Consider the following 19,839-nt stretch of genomic DNA (forward strand, 5'->3'; position numbering starts at 1 on the left):
TGAGTGAGGGCTGGAGTCCACAGTGTTGTTGTCATTGAGTGAGGGCTGGAGTCCACAGTGTTATTGTCATCGAGTGAGGGCTGGAGTCCACAGTGTTATTGTCATCGAGTGAGGCCTGGAGTCCACAGTGTTATTGTCATCGAGTGACAATAGCACTGGACGCATGCCACCTCTGAAACAGGAGATATTTCACAGACTGGACAGGGTAGGTTGGTCATCTCATCTCTCCTGGACAACAGGGATGACAACTTCAGTCACTGAGGGTGACAGCCAGGGGCCTGTACGACTGTTCATGAGCTAAGGTTGCCTAACGGCTGGATAGAGAGGAAGGCCAGCAAGGGCATTTTGAAACGGCCTCTACGTCCGCCCCTGGCTATACATGTTGGCTCAGCAAACACAAGGATGCTATACATTAAAATGTGCAGGTTAGTTAGGCTAGATTCTTCTAATCTCACTTGATGCAAACTGCATTCACCCACAGATCTTGTTTACACTCCCGGTGTTATAACCAGAACAGAGTGAAACAGACCATACAGCACACAGCAGCATGGAGGTACCCACGAAGAAGAGGGCTGTTCTAAAGGGATGGATGTGAAGTCCAGAGAACTTCCTTTATGAAGAAGAAGGAGGGAAAGGGGACGAGGGGGAGGAGAAGTAGAAGGGGGAGGATGAGAAGAAGACATTGTTTTTCAGCACATACTGTGAGTCACTGTCTGTTTGAGTTTCTCTTCACTGCCATCTCGTTTTCAGTCTCAATTTGGTCGTCTGCCAGACAATTCCAAGCATCCAGATTTACTTGTCATATGAAGTTATAACTGAATGGAAAAAAATGTCACACTTAAGTCCACAAAACAAATCCTTCCTAATTCAACTCCGCCATCTTTTGAGAGCTGAGGTGGTTCCCACTGGGGGACACACTGGTTGAATCAACGTTGTTTTCCTGTCATTTCAATTAAATTACTTTGAACCAAGGTGGAAAAGGGGTTGAATTGACCTCTGTGCCCAGTGGGTTCTTTCTGCTTTTCTTTGGCTTGTGCTGAAGTCAGTGAGAAAATCACTGTTCTGCTGGAGCTGGACAGCGGCTCAACATTTCAGAACCAAGGACAGCGCACGCCTTCACAAAGATGGTGGATAAATGAAGATGTCTCACTCAGGCTGTTTACCATTGAAAAAACAACAACACCGTTCCTGTCTCTTTTAAGCTTTGTCAAAATTGACTTTTCATAGTAGGTTTAGGAGAAGTTTACGCAGCAGGGTAGGATAATTTACGTAGAAGGTTAGGGGAATTAGGTTAAGGTTAGGTTAGGGTTAGCTAAAATGTAAAGGAGTCCAAGAAATTTGACTTTGCTTGGGAAGTAATCTTATACAATGTCTGACTCTTATACAATGTCTGTCGCTATCAATTGATTTGTTCACTTCCTGTAAAAGAGAATATGCATTGATGGGTTGCACCTCCGTCACGTCGTTACCATTGTTATCAAGGTTCTACAGATGCCGCAGCATATTGACGTCCGACTGAAGGTTAATGCTTAGTCTTTCTGAACAGGGGGTTAATGATTCTTTCATCAACATTACACAATAATGGCCTGGAAATATGATGACATTGCTAAAGTAGACACATAATTAGTAGAAAACAACTTTGTCGACATTACGATGTTGTCAAGGTTACTTTGCTAGCTCATGGCAACATTGCAGACCGCACCACCCTCTGGAGAGCCCTGTGGTTGCGGGTGGTGAAATTGCCATACCAGGCGGTGATACAGCCCGACACGATGCTCTCAATTGTGCATCTATAAAAGTTTGTGAGGGTTTTAGGTGCCAAGACAATTTTTTTCTGCCTCCTTCTTCACCACACAGTCTGTGTGAGTGGACCATTTCAGTTTGTCAGTGATGTGTACGCCGAGGAACTTGAAGCTTTCCACCTTCTCCACTGCGGTCCCATCAATGTGGATAGGGGGGTGCTCCCTCTGCTGTTTTCTGAAGTCCACGATCATCTCCTTGGTTTTGTTGACGAGATGAGAGATTATTTTCCTGGCACCACATTCCCAGAGCCCTCACCTCCTCCCTGTAGGCTGTCTCGTCATTGTTTGTGGTGTATTTAATTTAGTGACATCAGTCCTAAAACTAACGTTCAAAGCAATATTGTGACAAAACATAAAACCATGAATAATTAAATTGAGAGTTCATCTACATTATCATAATAAAACATATTTGTTAGCGGAATAACATTAGGGAAAATTGGGTCTATAATTAATTTTCCTAACCCATTATTATTATTATTATTATTATTATTATAATTAAATTGTCGACCTACAAGAAGTCAAAAGTATAATTAAACTACGTAGAATTGCAGAAAATTAGCTTCAAAACAATCACATTTTCCTAGGTCCTTTAAATTAAACAAAATCAAGCTGGTGGTTTATTTAATATAGTGACATTTTTCAAATGTGAAAAAGGTGGGCCCTGGGAAAAAAAAGGTTTGGGAAGGGACTTCCTATTGGTTAAGGAAAGATCACATAATTCCATCCAGGTCACCAGGAGGGTTGAGCCAATGAATTATTCTCATAAGAAAACATTCCGTAACTGCAGGTGGCATTAATCGCCAACCTTGGCTTTATACATGTTTCAACAACACCCTCCAGGGGGCAGTGTTCACCCTTTCAATTTGTTTACCAACTCATAGAAGTAGTAGTAGAAGAAAGTGAAACACTTTCAACTGAGATGGCATTAGAGGCACTGCTCTCACAGATGCCATGCAGGGGTGGGAAACTACAGTTCTCAGGGGTGTGGTTGGTGTCACACTCCCCCCCCCCCCAATCCCTAACAAACACAGCTGATTAATCAAACTGCATTCTAATCTGAAGATCATGATTAGTTGATTATTGGAGTCAGGTGTGTTGGCTGGGCCTGGGGGAAAACTGTGCCACCAGTCAGGCCCCGAGGACTGGAGTTGTTCACCCCTGCGTAGAACAGATACAACTATATGTGATGTCTGTCTCAGTCTATGGTCTGGTCTGCTTAGTTCATTGACCGTATAGGAACAAGAGAAAAGGAGTGTGTGAGTTGTCTCGTTTCCTTTGCCGTCTCTGGCCTTTACCCGCCTGATGATACAATGTCTCTGGTCAGAGTGAAGATGACGTTTGCATGATTTACAACAAGTAATGGTAGTTTAAAACAGTTCTATAAAACTGTATGTTTCCTAGGTTTAATTTAATCATGGTAAGTGCTACTTGTTAAGAGTTGGCATGTCTCCTGTGTTGGAGACAAGCGTCATGTCAGTACAGGTGTGAGGTATTAAATTATTCAAGGTAAGGAGATGAGAGGCGGTAGGAGTAAGGTGACAGGACATGTTGCATAGTGGAACCAGATACATCTAGCTAGGGGCTATTATTTGACTGATTTATAAGACTTCTGACTAAGTATTAAACGTGTCAATTCTCCAATGTGATGTGATAACCTCAACATTGTTTACAAATGCAAAAAGTCTTTTTTTTTTTTTTTTTTTAAACATGACTGTAACAATATTAAAATGTTCCTTCTTCTGCGCTTGTGCATTAATGTATTTGGGTTTGTCCAACACATGGACCAGATATACTGTAGTCCAGTCAGGAATCTCACACTTGAAGATGTAATGAACTAATCGGATCTGTGTAAAGCATCTGTGTAACGGATCTGTGTAATGCATCTGTGTAATGCATCTGTGTAATGCATCTGTGTAATGCATCTGTGTAATGGATCTGTCTGTGTAATGGATCTGTGTAATGCATCTGTGTAATGCATCTGTGTAATGCATCTGTGTAACGGATCTGTGTAACGGATCTGTGTAATGCATCTGTGTAACGGATCTGTGTAACGGATCTGTGTAATGCATCTGTGTAATGGATCTGTGTAAGGCATCTGTGTAATGGATCTGTGTAATGGATCTGTGTAAGGCATCTGTGTAATGGATCTGTGTAACGGATCTGTGTAATGCATCTGTGTAATGCATCTGTGTAATGGATCTGTGTAATGCATCTGTGTAATGGATCTGTGTAATGCATCTGTGTAATGGATCTGTGTAATGGATCTGTGTAAGGCATCTGTGTAATGGATCTGTGTAATGGATCTGTGTAAGGCATCTGTGTAATGGATCTGTGTAACGGATCTGTGTAATGCATCTGTGTAATGGATCTGTGTAACGGATCTGTGTAATGCATCTGTGTAACGGATCTGTGTAATGGATCTGTCTGTGTAATGGATCTGTGTAATGCATCTGTGTAATGGATCTGTGTAATGGATCTGTCTGTGTAATGGATCTGTGTAATGCATCTGTGTAATGGATCTGTGTAATGCATCTGTGTAATGCATCTGTGTAATGGATCTGTGTAATGGATCTGTGTAATGCATCTGTGTAATGCATCTGTGTAACGGATCTGTGTAATGGATCTGTGTAATGCATCTGTGTAACGGATCTGTGTAACGGATCTGTGTAATGCATCTGTGTAATGGATCTGTGTAAGGCATCTGTGTAAGGCATCTGTGTAACGGATCTGTGTAACGGATCTGTGTAATGCATCTGTGTAATGGATCTGTGTAAGGCATCTGTGTAAGGCATCTGTGTAACGGATCTGTGTAAGGCATCTGTGTAACGGATCTGTGTAATGCATCTGTGTAACGGATCTGTGTAACGGATCTGTGTAATGCATCTGTGTAATGCATCTGTGTAACGGATCTGTGTAACGGATCTGTGTAATGCATCTGTGTAATGCATCTGTGTAACGGATCTGTGTAATGGATCTGTGTAACGGATCTGTGTAATGCATCTGTGTAATGCATCTGTGTAACGGATCTGTGTAACGGATCTGTGTAATGGATCTGTGTAACGGATCTGTGTAATGGATCTGTGTAATGGATCTGTGTAACGGATCTGTGTAATGGATCTGTGTAACGGATCTGTGTAACGGATCTGTGTAATGCATCTGTGTAATGGATCTGTGTAACGGATCTGTGTAATGCATCTGTGTAATGGATCTGTGTAACGGATCTGTGTAATGCATCTGTGTAATGGATCTGTGTAACGGATCTGTGTAATGCATCTGTGTAATGGATCTGTGTAATGGATCTGTGTAACGGATCTGTGTAATGGATCTGTGTAACGGATCTGTGTAATGGATCTGTGTAATGGATCTGTGTAATGGATCTGTGTAATGGATCTGTGTAACGGATGGAATGTTTTCCTGTGTGGAATCATGTCAAACATGTTGTTGTTGCTGTAGTTGTCTAAAAAAGGATCTAATAGTCTGACTAAAGCCACATGTAGCTGACATTGGACTTTATATCCCTGGGTGTTATATTGAGGATGTGATTATATTTCACTATCTGATATAATATGTTTACTTGTACTGTATGTGTGTTGTCCCCCCACTACAGAAGAACGGGGAGGAGATGTGTGGTGTAGTCGGCTGCCACCGACCCAAAGGCACCAGTCTGCCCCTCTGTGTCCCCCCTATCTGCCAAGAATCAGTTCTCCAAACTGGTACGCACACACACACACACACACACACACACACACACACACACACACACACACACACACACACACACACACACACACACACACACACACACACACACACACACACACACACACACACACACACACACACACACACACACACACACACACACACACACACACACACACAGACGAGATATAAGGGGTTTTGCTGTAGCCTACTTGAATGAGAGGACCATGTAAACCAGACATGGACAACATCCCCCTCCAGTGGACAGATGTGGTAGCACGACTACTATTACTGGACATGGAGGGAATGATTTTGCTCTCTTCTTTAGCACCTGCTCCGAATGCTATCCTAACTGACCATGTTGACAGTGATAAAAGGGTGTCATAGAGATGTACACAGCCAATCTGTAAATAGCACACCCAACTACCTCATCCCCATATTATTATTTATCTTCTTGCTCTTTTGTACCCCAGTATCTCTACTTGCACATCATCATCTGCACATCTATCACTCCAGTGTTAATGCTTAATTGTAATTATTTCGCCTTTATGGCCTATTTATTGCCTTACCTCCCTAATCTTCTACATTTACACACACTGTACATAGATGTTTCTATTGTGTTAGTGACTGTATGTTTGTTTATGTGTAACTCTGTGTTGTTGTTTATGTCACACTACTTTGCTTTATCTTGACCAGGTCACATTTGTAAATGAGAACTTGTTCTCAACTGGCCTACCTGGTTAAATAAAAGGTAAAAAAAAAAAAAAACTCCTATAGTGAATTTCAATGACTACAACCATAGGAGTTGTCAAGACATCACAAACAGATCTGGGACCAAGCTTTATAGTCCGTGGTGGAAATAGTTTGACTGATAATTGAGATAGTGTTTTGATCTAACTCTTGTCCTCAACACTCTTCTCTCTTCAAAACCTGTATGCCACCTACTACCAAAGTAAGTGTGCAAGTGGTCTGAAGTGTAAGGGTCACATTCACCAACACCAACTTTGCCAGCTGAGAAGACTCCAACGCCAGGAAGCCCAACGCCAACTGAGACGAGCATCAACTGAGACCAGCATCAAGATGACTTCCTGGTTAATAAAGGTTAAATTAAAATGATCTGAAGTCACACGTCAGACTGTGACCAGTGCCCACACTGACTGACAGAGAGGATAGGATACTATACTCAATGAATATAAAGAATCTCTCTCTCTCTTAATCGATCTTTTCCTCTCATCCCCATTTCACCAGAAATAAAGTTCTCCAGCTTTTAGTCCTAAAAAAACAGAAATTAGTTAGCTTTATCTACTTCTGGTTTGTTGGGCATTCCTAGGGGGAAATGACTTTTGGGATAAAAACAGAAAAGAAGGCCTGAGATTAACACAGATTTAGGACATCTTGAACTATGAAGCCTTTTTGTACTCAAACTAAGTCTGTCGCTAAAGAGTCGCTGTCTACCAGAGAATTGGAACCACTACTTAGCTAAACAAGATAGTTAGCCTTCTGCTTACCAGCAAATCCTGAGTTTAACACAGACCTTTAATATCCACATAGGCGTTGCCCAACGGGCAATGGTGGCCACAGAAAGACCCCATTACTATTGCTCTCTATAGGGCAGCAACGAAATATATATTTTTTTACATTTATTTAACCATTATTTAACTAGGCAAGTCAATTATTTACAATGACGGACAATGAAGGATCTCAACTTGAGTGGTGAAATTAAACTATTCTATAAACTCTGAATATTCCAACTCAAGTCATCCATCCAAACCTATCTGTGGTTGGTCATCAATGGATGCAGATGTCACAGATGTAACTTTACGTCGTCCCCTCGCCCCGACACGGGCGCCAACCAGGGACCCTCTGCACACATCAACAACGGTCGCCCACGAAGCATCGTTACCCATCGCTCCACAAAGGCCGCGGCCCTTGCAGAGCAAGGGGCAACCCTACTTAAAGTCTCAGAGCAAGTGACGTAACTGATTGAAATGCTACTAGCGCGTACCCGCTAACTAGCTAGCCATTTCACATCCGTTACACAGTGGGACATTATTTCATTAAAATGTCGATTGATATTTTCACCTGTGTAGCTCAGTTGGATGTTGTTTCTTTAGATAAAAGCGGCTGCTAAGTGGCACATAAATTCACCATTCTGTGGGTTCTGTCTGCTTGTGGTGTTACCGTGGGCACCAGATTCCCTGGCTTCGCTGATTGGCTATTCAATTGGCTCATAAATCAAGCGTCTTTTGTTAACGCATTTGAAAGATTGAATATCTGCTCTTCCTAAACAGATTTGCATATGACACCAGTGCAATGGATGCATTAAGTTAAGTCAGATAAACAAATCGGGCTGGGTTTATATTTGAATGTAAATCACTCACATCACTGTGATGTTGCGGAGGAAACAGCTATGAATATAAATGATACAAATCTCAGAGACATTAAACATACACAATCAGTACACTGCCAGAAGTGGAAAAACGTGATGTGATGTGTTTAATCTTCACATACAGTAAATACAGTAGCATACAGTAAATACAGTAACATACAGTAAATACAGTAACATACAGTAAATACAGTAGCATACAGTAAATACAGTAGCATACAGTAAATACAGTAACATACAGTAAATACAGTGGCATACAGTAAATACAGTAACATACAGTAAATACAGTAGCATACAGTAAATACAGTAGCATACAGTAAATACAGTAACATACAGTAAATACAGTAGCATACAGTAAATACAGTAGCATACAGTAAATACAGTAGCATACAGTAAATACAGTAGCATACAGTAAATACAGTAGCATACAGTGGCATACAGTAAATACAGTAACATACAGTAAATACAGTAGCATACAGTAAATACAGTAGCATACAGTAAATACAGTGGCATACAGTAAATACAGTAACATACAGTAAATACAGTAACATACAGTAAATACAGTAACATACAGTAAATACAGTAGCATACAGTAAATACAGTGGCATACAGTAAATACAGTAGCATACAGTAAATACAGCAACATACAGTAAATACAGTAACATACAGTAAATACAGTAGCATACAGTAAATACAGTAGCATACAGTAAATACAGTAACATACAGTAAATACAGTAGCATACAGTAAATACAGTAGCATACAGTAAATACAGTAGCATACAGTAAATACAGTAACATACAGTAAATACAGTAGCATACAGTAAATACAGTAACATACAGTAAATACAGTAGCATACAGTAAATAAAGCATAAAGATGCTGCTCAGATCTAGAACAGACTCTTTTCATGACTCTCTAACTTTTAATGCATTCCAATCCTCCATGCTCCCTATTTTATATTTTAACTGATTTCAACCGCTATGACGTAGTGACCCAGCGTCGACCGGGTTTTGGCCGGGGTAGGCCGTCATTGAAAATAAGTATTTGTTCTTAACTGACTTGCCTAGTTAAATAAAAGGTTAAATAAAACATATATGCTGCCCTACCAAGCAAAAGGCTGTAACTGCTCATAGTGTGGAACTGAGAAAAATGTATTTTATTTACCTTGGTTTCACAGTAACTTTATGCAGTTACTGCTAACATGACCCCCATTTTCTCCTAATTAAGCATGTATTAATGTAGTAAAAATGACATTAACTCATTTTCGACCAAATGAGTAGTTACTGCCTTTTAGCTCGATAGGGCAGTGTGGTGTATGTGTCAACTCTCAATAAACCACTGTGGGAGCATAATGAGAGTTGTGTGGACTTTGTTTCACACTCTGGGGGATCGCTTCATAGTAAGGCCACAACCTTCAGGGGGAGGCGCGGGAGATTCGTAACACCCAGCGCTGGTTATTTACATGGAGAGGTAGAGGAGGAGTTACCCATCCTGGTCTGGCACCTCCGAGGAAATCTGGAGGTGGGAGATGCAGGCAGGATTAGCCTAGACAGCGTGTACCCAGCAGGTGTCCCCAGGGTGCTGGGCAAGGGGCCTGGAGGTGCGGACTGGGCTCCCCGTAGTGGCTCCCTGCAGAATACAATGACATTTATTTATAACTTCCCTTTCTACATGAGCAGTTGTCACAAAGTAGCCTGGCCCGGTGGAGGAAAGTGTCACTGGGGCTGGAGGGGTGCAGCGCGGACAGAAAACATGTGTCCATCTGAGAGCGAGAGAGAGAGAGAGAGAGAAAGAGAGAGAGAGAGAGAGAGAGAGAGAGAGAGAGAGAGAGAGAGAGAGAGAGAGAGAGAGAGAGAGAGAGAGAGAGATGGATAAATAGATAGATAGATGAATGGACAGATGAGATTGTGTTTGCTACCATAGTACTACAACATAGACATGAGAATAACACTGATGGCTGGTGGAATAAGTACTGTAACAAGTATCAAAAGAACTACACAATAAAATAGAAAAATGTGTAAGGTGGCTCCACAAGAGAAAAGTGGGAAGGAGGTGACCCAGATCCCCCTGAAGAATTCAAACCACAAACAAATCAGTATGTGTGACAGGTGGGCTTTGATGCCGCTGTAAAGAGGGTTAGGCCTTGGACTGCCCTGTGATTGTGGGGGATTGTGTGTGAGTGACAGGCAGGGCTGCTTTGAATGCCTCTACTGAGCGCCAGGCCTAGGCTATAGCTATTTGCTGGTTTACTTAGCTTATCCATTGTCTGGCTGACAGACTTGTCAACAGCTGCTACGACTCAATCACTCACCCTGCTACGACTCACTCACTCACCCTGCTACGACTCAATCACTCTGCTATGACTCCCTCACTCACCCTGCTACGACTCACTCACTCTGCTACGACTCACTCACTCACTCTGCTATGACTCAATCACTCTGCTACGACTCAATCACTCTGCTACGACTCTCTCACTCACTCTGCTACGACTCACTCACTCTGCTACAACTCAATCACTCTGCTACGACTCACTCACTCTGCTACAATTCAATCACTCTGCTACGGCTCACTCACTCTGCTACGATTCACTCACTCTGCTACGAGTCACTCACTCTGCTACGACTCACTCACTCTGCCGCCCTTGCTGTCTCTGCCTGGCCGGTTCCCCTCTCTCCACTGGGATTCTCTGCCTCTAACCCTGTTACAGGGGCTGGGTCACTGGCTTACTGGTGCTCTTTCATGCCGTCCCTGGGAGGGGTGCGTCACTTGAGTGGGTTGAGTTACTGACGTGATCTTCCTGTCTGGGTTGGCGCCCCCCCTTGGTTTGTGCTGTGGTGGAGATCTTTGTTGGCTCTACTCGGCCTTGTCTCAGGATTATACGTTGGTGGTTGAAGATATCCCTCCAGTGGTGCGGGGGCTGTGCTTTGGCAAAGTGGGTGGGGTTATATCCTTCCTATTTGGCCCTGTCCGGGGGTATCTTCGGATGGGGCCACAGTGTCTCCTGACCGCTCCTGTCTCAGCCTCCAGTATTTATGCTGCAGTAGTTTGTGTCGGGGGGCTAGGGTCAGTTGGTTATACCTGGAGTCCTTCTCCTGTCTTATCCAGTGTCCTGTGTGAATTTAAGTATGCTTTCTCTAATTCTCTCGTTCTCTCTTTCTTTCTCTCTCTGAGAACCTGAGCCCTAGGACCATACGTCAGGACTACCGGGCATGACGACTCCCTGCTGCCCCCAGTCCGCCTGGCCTTGCTGCTATTCCAGTTTCAACGGTTCTGCCTGCGGTTACGGAACCCCTACCTGTCCCAGACCTGCTGTTTTCAACCCTTAATGATCGGCTATGAAAAGCCAACAGATTTATTCCTGATTATTATTTGACCATGCTTGTCATTTATGAACATTTTGAAAATCTTGGCTCTCTCTAATTTTCTCCTTCTCTCTTTCTTTCTCTCGGAGGACCTGAGCCCTGGGACCATACGTCGGGACTGCCGGGCGTGGTGGCTCCTTGCTGTCCCCAGTCCGCCTGGCCTTGCTGCTGTTCTGCCTGCGGTTATGGAACCGCCACCTGTCCCAGACCTGTTGTTTTTCAACTCTTAATGATCGGCTATGAAAAGCCAACTGAATATTATTCATGATTATTATTTGACCATGCTTGTCACTTATGAACATTTTTGAACATCTTGGCATAGTTCTGTTATAATCTCCACCCGGCACAGCCAGAAGAGGACTGGCCACCCCTCATAGCCTGGTTCCTCTCTAGGTTTCTTCCTAGGTTTTGGCCTTTCTAGGGAGTTTTTCCTAGCCACCGTGCTTCTACACCTGCATTCTAGCTGTTTGGGGTTTTAGGCTGGGTCTCTGTACAGCACTTCGAGACATTAGCTGATGTACGAAGGGCTATATAAAATAAACTTGATTGATTGATTGATTGCTACAACTCACTCACCCACCCTGCTACGACTCTCTCACTCACCCTGCTACGACTCAATCACTCTGCTACGACTCACTCACTCTGCTACGACTCTCTCCCTCACCCTACTACTACTGACCCACTCACCCAGCTACGACCCACTCACTCTCCTTGCTACAACTCCCTCACTCACCCTGCTACGACTCTCTCATTCACCCTGCTATGACTCTCTCACTCACCCTGCCACGACTCACGCTGCTCCCACTCACTTACTCTTACTGCGACTCACTCACTCACCCAGTAACGACTCACTCACCCAATAACGACTCACTCACCTTGCTACAACTCACCCACTCACCCTGTGACATCACTCACCCTACTATGACTCACTGACTCTCCCTAATACAACTCACTCACCCTGCTACGACTCACTCACTCACCCTAATATGACTCACTCACCCTGCTACAACTGACTGACTCACCCTAATACGGCTCACTGACTCACCCTAATATGACTCCCTGACTCACCCTAATATGACTCACTCACCCTATTATGACTCACCCTAATACGACTCACCCTAATACGACTCACTGACTCACCCTAATATGACTCACTCACCCTATTACAACCCCCTGACTTACCCTAATACGACTCACTGACTCACCCTAATATGACTCACTCACCCTAATACGACTCACTGACTCACCCTAATATGACTCACTCACCCTATTATGACTCACCCTAATACGACTCACCGACTCACCCTAATACGACTCACTGACTCACCCTAATATTACTCACTGACTCACCCTGCTGCGACTCACTGACTCACCCTGCTGCGACTCACTGACTCACCCTGCTGCGACTCACTGACTCACCCTGCTGCGACTCAGTTATTTTGGGATGATCTAAGAGTTATACTTTTTGACACCTTCATTAAATGTATTGAGAATAGCAGTCTCAAGCCCAATTTGAAACAAGGTATAATTACATTACTACCCAAACCTGGAAAAGACAGTAGATATATTGATAACATTAGAACCATAATTTTACTAAGTAACGATATAAACTATTTTCACATGTGTTTGCCAGCAGATTAAATGAAGGCAGATTGTAAATGAGACTCTATCTGGCTTTTTGCAAAATAGGTCCATTTTGTGGACCTATTTTGGACCTAATAGACTATGGTGAAATGATAGAGGATGATAGGTTGATTTTATTTTTAGATTTTGGAAAGGCAGATGACAAACCACTCAGAGAACCTCCTTAGCTATTCATTTAGTTAACCTCTTCTCAGAAGCATCAGGGTTGAGTCTAAATATGAATAAATGTGAGCTTATGGCCAGACATGACCATCCGTTCATTTCATTTCGTCATATCCCTATGATGTACAATTAAATATCTGCGAGTTGTTGTCACAAAGGACAGTGATGCAAGTGTGAAATCAAAATCTTGAAAACAGTTTATTGAAAGCTGAAGCTATTGGCTTCCAGGAGATTTATCTACACTGAGCAAAAATATAAACACAACATGCAAGAATTTCAAAGATTTTGCTAAATGACAAAATCCCCCTCCCCAACAGAGACTATTGGTCATGTTTGATGAGCTGAAATAAAAGATAGCAGAAATGTCCCATACGCATAAAAAGTTTATTTCTCTCAAATGTTGTGCACAAATTTGTTTACTTGTTCCTCCCTGAACACGTGCCTCAGGCAATTTTATGAATTAGTCTTCATTATTGCGTCTGTCTCTTTAGGATGGATGCTCTTTTGAGTCAAATCTGATCCTAGATCTGTTTTAGTTTTGACAGACCAATTAGATCTGATTCACTCTGGCTAAATTTACACAGGCAGTTCTGATTGTAAAAAGACCAATTAGTGGTAAAAAAAAAATCAGATTTGGGCTGCCTGTGTAAAGGTAACCCCTTTGTCTTTTGTTTTATAGTGGTTTAATCATTTTAATAAGGCTGCTTATGAAGCAGATCTTTAGCCATTAATAAGCTATCAGATGATGATAATTGAAATCTGTGAATAAAGGCCAATTTCACATACCTTCAATGCACAAGTGATGCAATTAAAGCTTTGTCAAGACATCTTGTCACAGCATACGTTTGAGATCTAGATGTATAACATCAAATGAAAGTTTAGGGATCAAACATTTATGGACAGAATAAATCATGTCATTAAACATTGGCATTGATTTCTTATAAATGGACAGGCTTCCTGACTGGGACATACATAGCTACATCATAATTTATACCAGCAGACGTCTGAAATGGCACCCTATTCCCTATATAGTACACTACTTTTTACCAGGGCTCATGGCACCCTGTTCCCTATATAGTACACTACTACGGGTTAACAGTTGTGCACCATAAATGGAATAGGGTACCATTTAAGATGCATCCTGGGTAATCCAATAGAAGGGCAGAAGCATTAGTAAATGCCACCTGGCACAGTGGCAGTTCTAATAAACACGGCAGCTGTATTACATTTACAGGCCAGCTTTCCTCAGGCAGAGCTACGCTAATTTACCTGTGTGATTGAAGACTCCAAATGTTGCATAATCAGTTGCTGTGTGGTCACCTTCGGATTTCAGTCATTGATCTCCTCACAGTGACAGTTTCCCATTCAAACAACAATCCCACGCTTGTTTATCCATGTGGTTAAGCAACACTGATATATCCTCATCAGTCTTCCCAATCCCATTCAAGGCTTTTTAACATTGCACCAGAGTAGTAAACTAAAGAACAGAACAGAATATGAGGAAAACAGAACAGTATATGTGGAGAACAGAACAGAATATGAGGAGAACAGAACAGAATATGTGGAGAACAGAACAGTATATGAGGAGAACAGAACAGAATATGAGGAGAACAGAATAGAATATGAGGAGAACAGAACAGAATATGAGGAGAACAGAACAGAATATGAGGAGAACAGAACAGAATATGAGGAGAACGGAACAGAATATGAGGAGAACAGAACAGAATATGAGGAGAACAGAACAGAATATGAGGAGAACAGAACAGAATATGAGGAGAACAGAACAGAATATGAGGAGAACAGAACAGAATATGAGGAGAACAGAGCAGAATATGAGGAGAACAGAACAGAATATGAGGAGAACAGAACAGAATATGAGGAGAACAGAACAGAATATGAGGAGAACAGAAGAGAGATAAGTCATCGGACAACATCCCAACTCCAGTCCTCCAGTACCCCCAACAGGCCAACTCCAGTCCTCCAGTACCCCCCAACAGCCCAACTCCAGTCCTCCAGTACCCCCAACAGCCCAACTCCAATCCTCCAGTACCCCACAACAGCCCAACTCCAGTCCTCCAGTACCCCCAACAGCCCAACTCCAGTCCTCCAGTACCCCCAACAGCCCAACTCCAATCCTCCAGTACCCCCAACAGCCCAACTCCAGTCCTCCAGTACCCACAACAGTCCAACTCCAATCCTCCAGTACCCCCCAACAGCCCAACTCCAGTCCTCCAGTACCCCCAACAGCCCAACTCCAGTCCTCCAGTACCCCCAACAGTCCAACTCCAGTCCTCCAGTACCCCCAACAGCCCAACTCCAGTCCTCCAGTACCCCCAACAGCCCAACTCCAATCCTCCAGTACCCCCCAACAGCCCAACTCCAGTCCTCCAGTACCCCCAACAGCCCAACTCCAGTCCTCCAGTACCCCCAACAGTCCAACTCCAGTCCTCCAGTACCCCCAACAGCCCAACTCCAGTCCTCCAGTACCCCCAACAGCCCAACTCCAATCCTCCAGTACCCCCCAACAGCCCAACTCCAGTCCTCCAGTACCCCCAACAGCCCAACTCCAATCCTCCAGTACCCCCAACAGGCCAACTCCAATCTTCCAGTACCCCCAACAGCCCAACTCTGGTCCTCCAGTAAGCCCAACTCCAGTCCTCCAGTACCCACTACAGCCCAACTCCAGTACCCCCAACAGCACCTTTTTGTTGTAGCCCTGGACAAACCTACCTGATTAAACTCATTGAGGACCTGATGAATAGTTGACAAGTTGAATAAAGGCTACAATTAAACTGTGCTGTTGGAGGGGTACTTGAGGACCGGAGTTGGGCTGTTGGGGGGGGGTACTTGAGGACCGGAGTTGGGCTGTTGGGGGGGTACTTGAGGACCGGAGTTGGGCTGTTGTGGCGGTACTTGAGGACCGGAGTTGGGAACCACTGGCCTTCAGTATGATGGCATTAGCCTTATGGGTATTTACAAAGCATCCCTTGACAGTATGCATCTGAAGCAGAGAATAGCTTAACTTACACATTGTTGACATATTGTTCAGCTTTATGTTCTCAGTTTAAAAAACGATACCAGTAGACAATGTATAGCAGACCCGTTACTGACAGTTGTCTGTGTTCAGGTTTTGACCGGGCAAAAAGGTTTCTTTGCTTTTCCGACAACTCTTGAGTCTCATCTTGGTGTCACCAATGGGGTTTCATGATTGCGGAGAATCTGAAAACATGTAATTTGTGTTATCCATTCGGCTGTTGTTGTCAGGAGAATTAATGCGGTGGTTTTCCAACATGGCCGCCAGGAGGCGTCGTACGTAAACTGCAAGCCCTCTATTGGAATTCAGAGGACCATCTCTCTAATCCTGCAGAAACTAATCTTGACATTGTGAAGAGATATGATCTGATCAGTATGTACTCCTATTATCTTGTGATTATGTTTGATCACGTTAATAATTCAGAAAGCACACAATACTCCCACGTGTTGGTGGAAAGGTAAGCCTGTTCTACCCGAGAACATAGTGGAAAATCTACTGTTGAACCATCAATGGCCTGTTCTCACAGTCCATGTCAAAATTAATCTTGAATCAGCACTATGGACAGCACCTCGCAAAGCTTAGTGGGCAGCACCCTGGAGAGCCAACAATGCCTTACTCTATGTCATGGATTTTTGAGTACGATATAACCTATTTTTAAAACCTCTTATAAAGTTGGGTTTGAAGCATCAACTGGGAATTTGATATTTTCGACAGATATTGTCTGTTTGTTTAATATCTGTTAAAACGCTGTCAGTTCCACTTTAAGCACTTACTAATTCATAACATATTGTATGAATTGGAATTTGTAACATATCATACAAGGAAACAATAATTTTTTGTTGTTGCAGGATGTAACATATCATACGAAATGAATGACATAGTACACAATTTTACACGATTTTTGGCGACTCGTTTTGGCTCGTGAGCACTACTTTTGAAATGATACAAAAGCTCTGGAGCATCACTTTAAGACATTTAGAAGTAAAACAAATTAATAAATTATCTTGGAGTAATGTTTTGACCTCGTTTTGGAAATACAAAGACAATGTCTGAGGAGAAATGTTCAAGATTTTATGTTCATGCAAATTCAGATTTTACAGTTACTGTTTGTGAGTTTAAAAACCCCGAAAAGACGAGTTAGGAATGCAATTTTTATTTATTTATTTTTTATTTCACCTTTATTTAACCAGGTAGGCTAGTTGAGAACAAGTTATCATTTGCAACTGCGACTTGGCCAAGATAAAGCATAGCAATTCGACACATACAACAACACAGTTACACATGGAATAAACAAAACATACAGTCAATAATACAGTAGAAAAAAAGAAAACTAAAGAGTCTATATGCAGTGAGCGCAAATGAGGTAAGATAGGGGAGTTAAGGCAATAAATAGGCCATGGTGGCGAAGTAATTACAATATAGCAATTAAACACTGGAATGGTAGATGTGCAGAAGATGAATGTGCAAGTAGAGATTCTGGGGTGCAAAGGAGCAAGATAAATAAATAAATCAGAATGGGGATGAGGTAGATAGATGGGATGTTTACAGATAAGCTATGCACAGGTGCTCTGACAGCTGGTGCTTAAAGCTAGTGAGGGAGATATGAGTCTCCAGCTTCAGTGACTTTGCAGTTCGTTCCAGTCATTGGCAGCAGAGAACTGGAAGGAAAGGCAGCTGAAAGAGGAATTGGCTTTGGGGGTGACCAGTGAGATATACCTGCTGGAGCGCGTGCTACGAGTGGGTGCTGCTATGGTGACCAGTGAGCTGAGATAATATTAGCTCTGTTTATACATCCTCTCCCCTCTTTCATGGTATCTGAGTGGCGCAGAGGGTCTAAGGCACTGTTTCTCAGTGCTTTGAGGCGTCACTACAGACAACCTGTCACGCCCTGACCACAGAGAGCTGTTTATTCTCTATGTTGGTTGGGGCGTGATAGTGCCAAGGGTGGGTCATCTAGGTGAATTGTATTTCTATGGTGGCCTGATATGTTTCCCAATCAGAGGCAGCTGTTTATCGTTGTCTCTGATTGGGGATCATATTTAGGTAGCCATTTTCCCCATTGTGTTTGTGGGATCTTGTCGACAGTTAGTTGCCTGTGTGCACACCAGTAACTTCACGTTTCGTTTGTGCTTTATTGTTTTTGTTTGGTGAGTTTCTATTAATTATAAGATGTTGAACTCTACTCACGCTGCGCCTTGGTCCGATCATTATGACGAACGTGACAGAAGATCCCACCACCAAAGGACCAAGCAGCATGGACAGGAGGAGTGGATATGGGAAGAAATCCTGGATGGAGAAGAACCTTGGACAAGGGCCGGAGATTATCGCCGTCCAAGGGAGCAGATGGAGGCAGCGAGAGCGGAACGGCGACGATAGGAGGAGTTATATCAACAACGGAAGCCCGAGAGGCAGCTCTCGGGGGGGGGGGGGGGGGGGGGGGGGGGGGGGGGGGGGGGAGGACACGGGGAGATTGGCGGAGTCAGGGTTTAGACCTGAGCCAACTCCCCGTGCTTGTGTGTGACCGGTCAGGCACCGTGTTATGCGGTGATGCGCACTGTGTCTCCAGTGCGCATTCACAGCCCGGTGCGTTCTGTGCCAGCTCCTCGCATGTGCCGTGCGAAAGGGAGCATCCAGCAAAGACGGGTTGTGCCGGCTCAGCGCTCCTGGTCTCCAGTACGTCTCCTCTGTCCAGATATCCTGCGCCTTCTCTAAGCACTGTGTCGCCAGTGCGCCTTCACAGCCCAGTGCGTCCGGTGTCAGCGCCCCGCACTTGCCGGGCTAAAGTGAGCATCCAGCCAGGACGGGTTGGGCCTGCTCCCCGCACTCTCCCTCAAGTGCCTGTTCCCAGTCAGGTACGTCCTGTTCCTGCTCCTCGCACTCTCCTTGGAGTGCGTGTCCACAGTCCAGTACGTCCTGTGCCTTTTCCCCGCACTCGCCGTGAGGTGCGTGTCATCAGCCCAGTTCCACCTGTACCGGTCCCACGCATTAGGCCTCCAGTGCGCCTCCACAGTCCAGTACGTCCTGTGCCTTTTCCCTCGCACTCGCCCTGAGGTGCGAATCATCAGCCCAGTGCCACCTGTACCGGTCCCACGCATCAGGTCTCCAGTGCGCCTCCACAGTCCAGTACGTCCTGTGCCTTTTCCCCGCACTCGCCCTGAGGTGCGTGTCATCAGCCCAGTGCCACCTGTACCGGTCCCACGCATCAGGTCTCCAGTGCGCCTCCACAGTCCAGTACGTCCTGTGCCTTTTCCCCGCACTCGCCCTGAGGTGCGTATCATCAGCCCGGGGCCACCTGTACCGGTCCCACGCATCAGGTCTCCAGTGCGCCTCCACAGTCCAGTACGTCATGTGCATTTTCCCCGCACTCGCCCTGAGGTGCGTATCATCAGCCCGGGGCCACCTGTACCAGTCCCACGCATCAGGCCTCCAGTGCTCCTCCACAGTCCAGAGCTTCCGGCGACAGTTCCCGGTCCAGAGCTCCGGCGACAGTTTCTGGTCCAGAGCTTCCGGCGACAGTTTCCTGTCCAGAGCTTCCGGCGACGTTTCACAGGCCAGAACCTCCTGAGACAGTCCACAGTCTGGAACCTCCAATGACGGTCCACGGTCCGGAACCTTCTGAGACGGTCTACGGTCCGGAACCTTCTGAGACGGTCCACAGTCCGGAACCTCCAATGACGGTCCACGGTCCGGAACCTCCTGAGACGGTCTACGGTCCGGATCCTCCTGAGACGGTCTGCGGTCCGGATCC

Source organism: Salvelinus fontinalis, chromosome 8 (genome assembly GCF_029448725.1).
Source record: "Salvelinus fontinalis isolate EN_2023a chromosome 8, ASM2944872v1, whole genome shotgun sequence".
Classification (NCBI taxonomy): Eukaryota; Metazoa; Chordata; class Actinopteri; order Salmoniformes; family Salmonidae; genus Salvelinus; species Salvelinus fontinalis.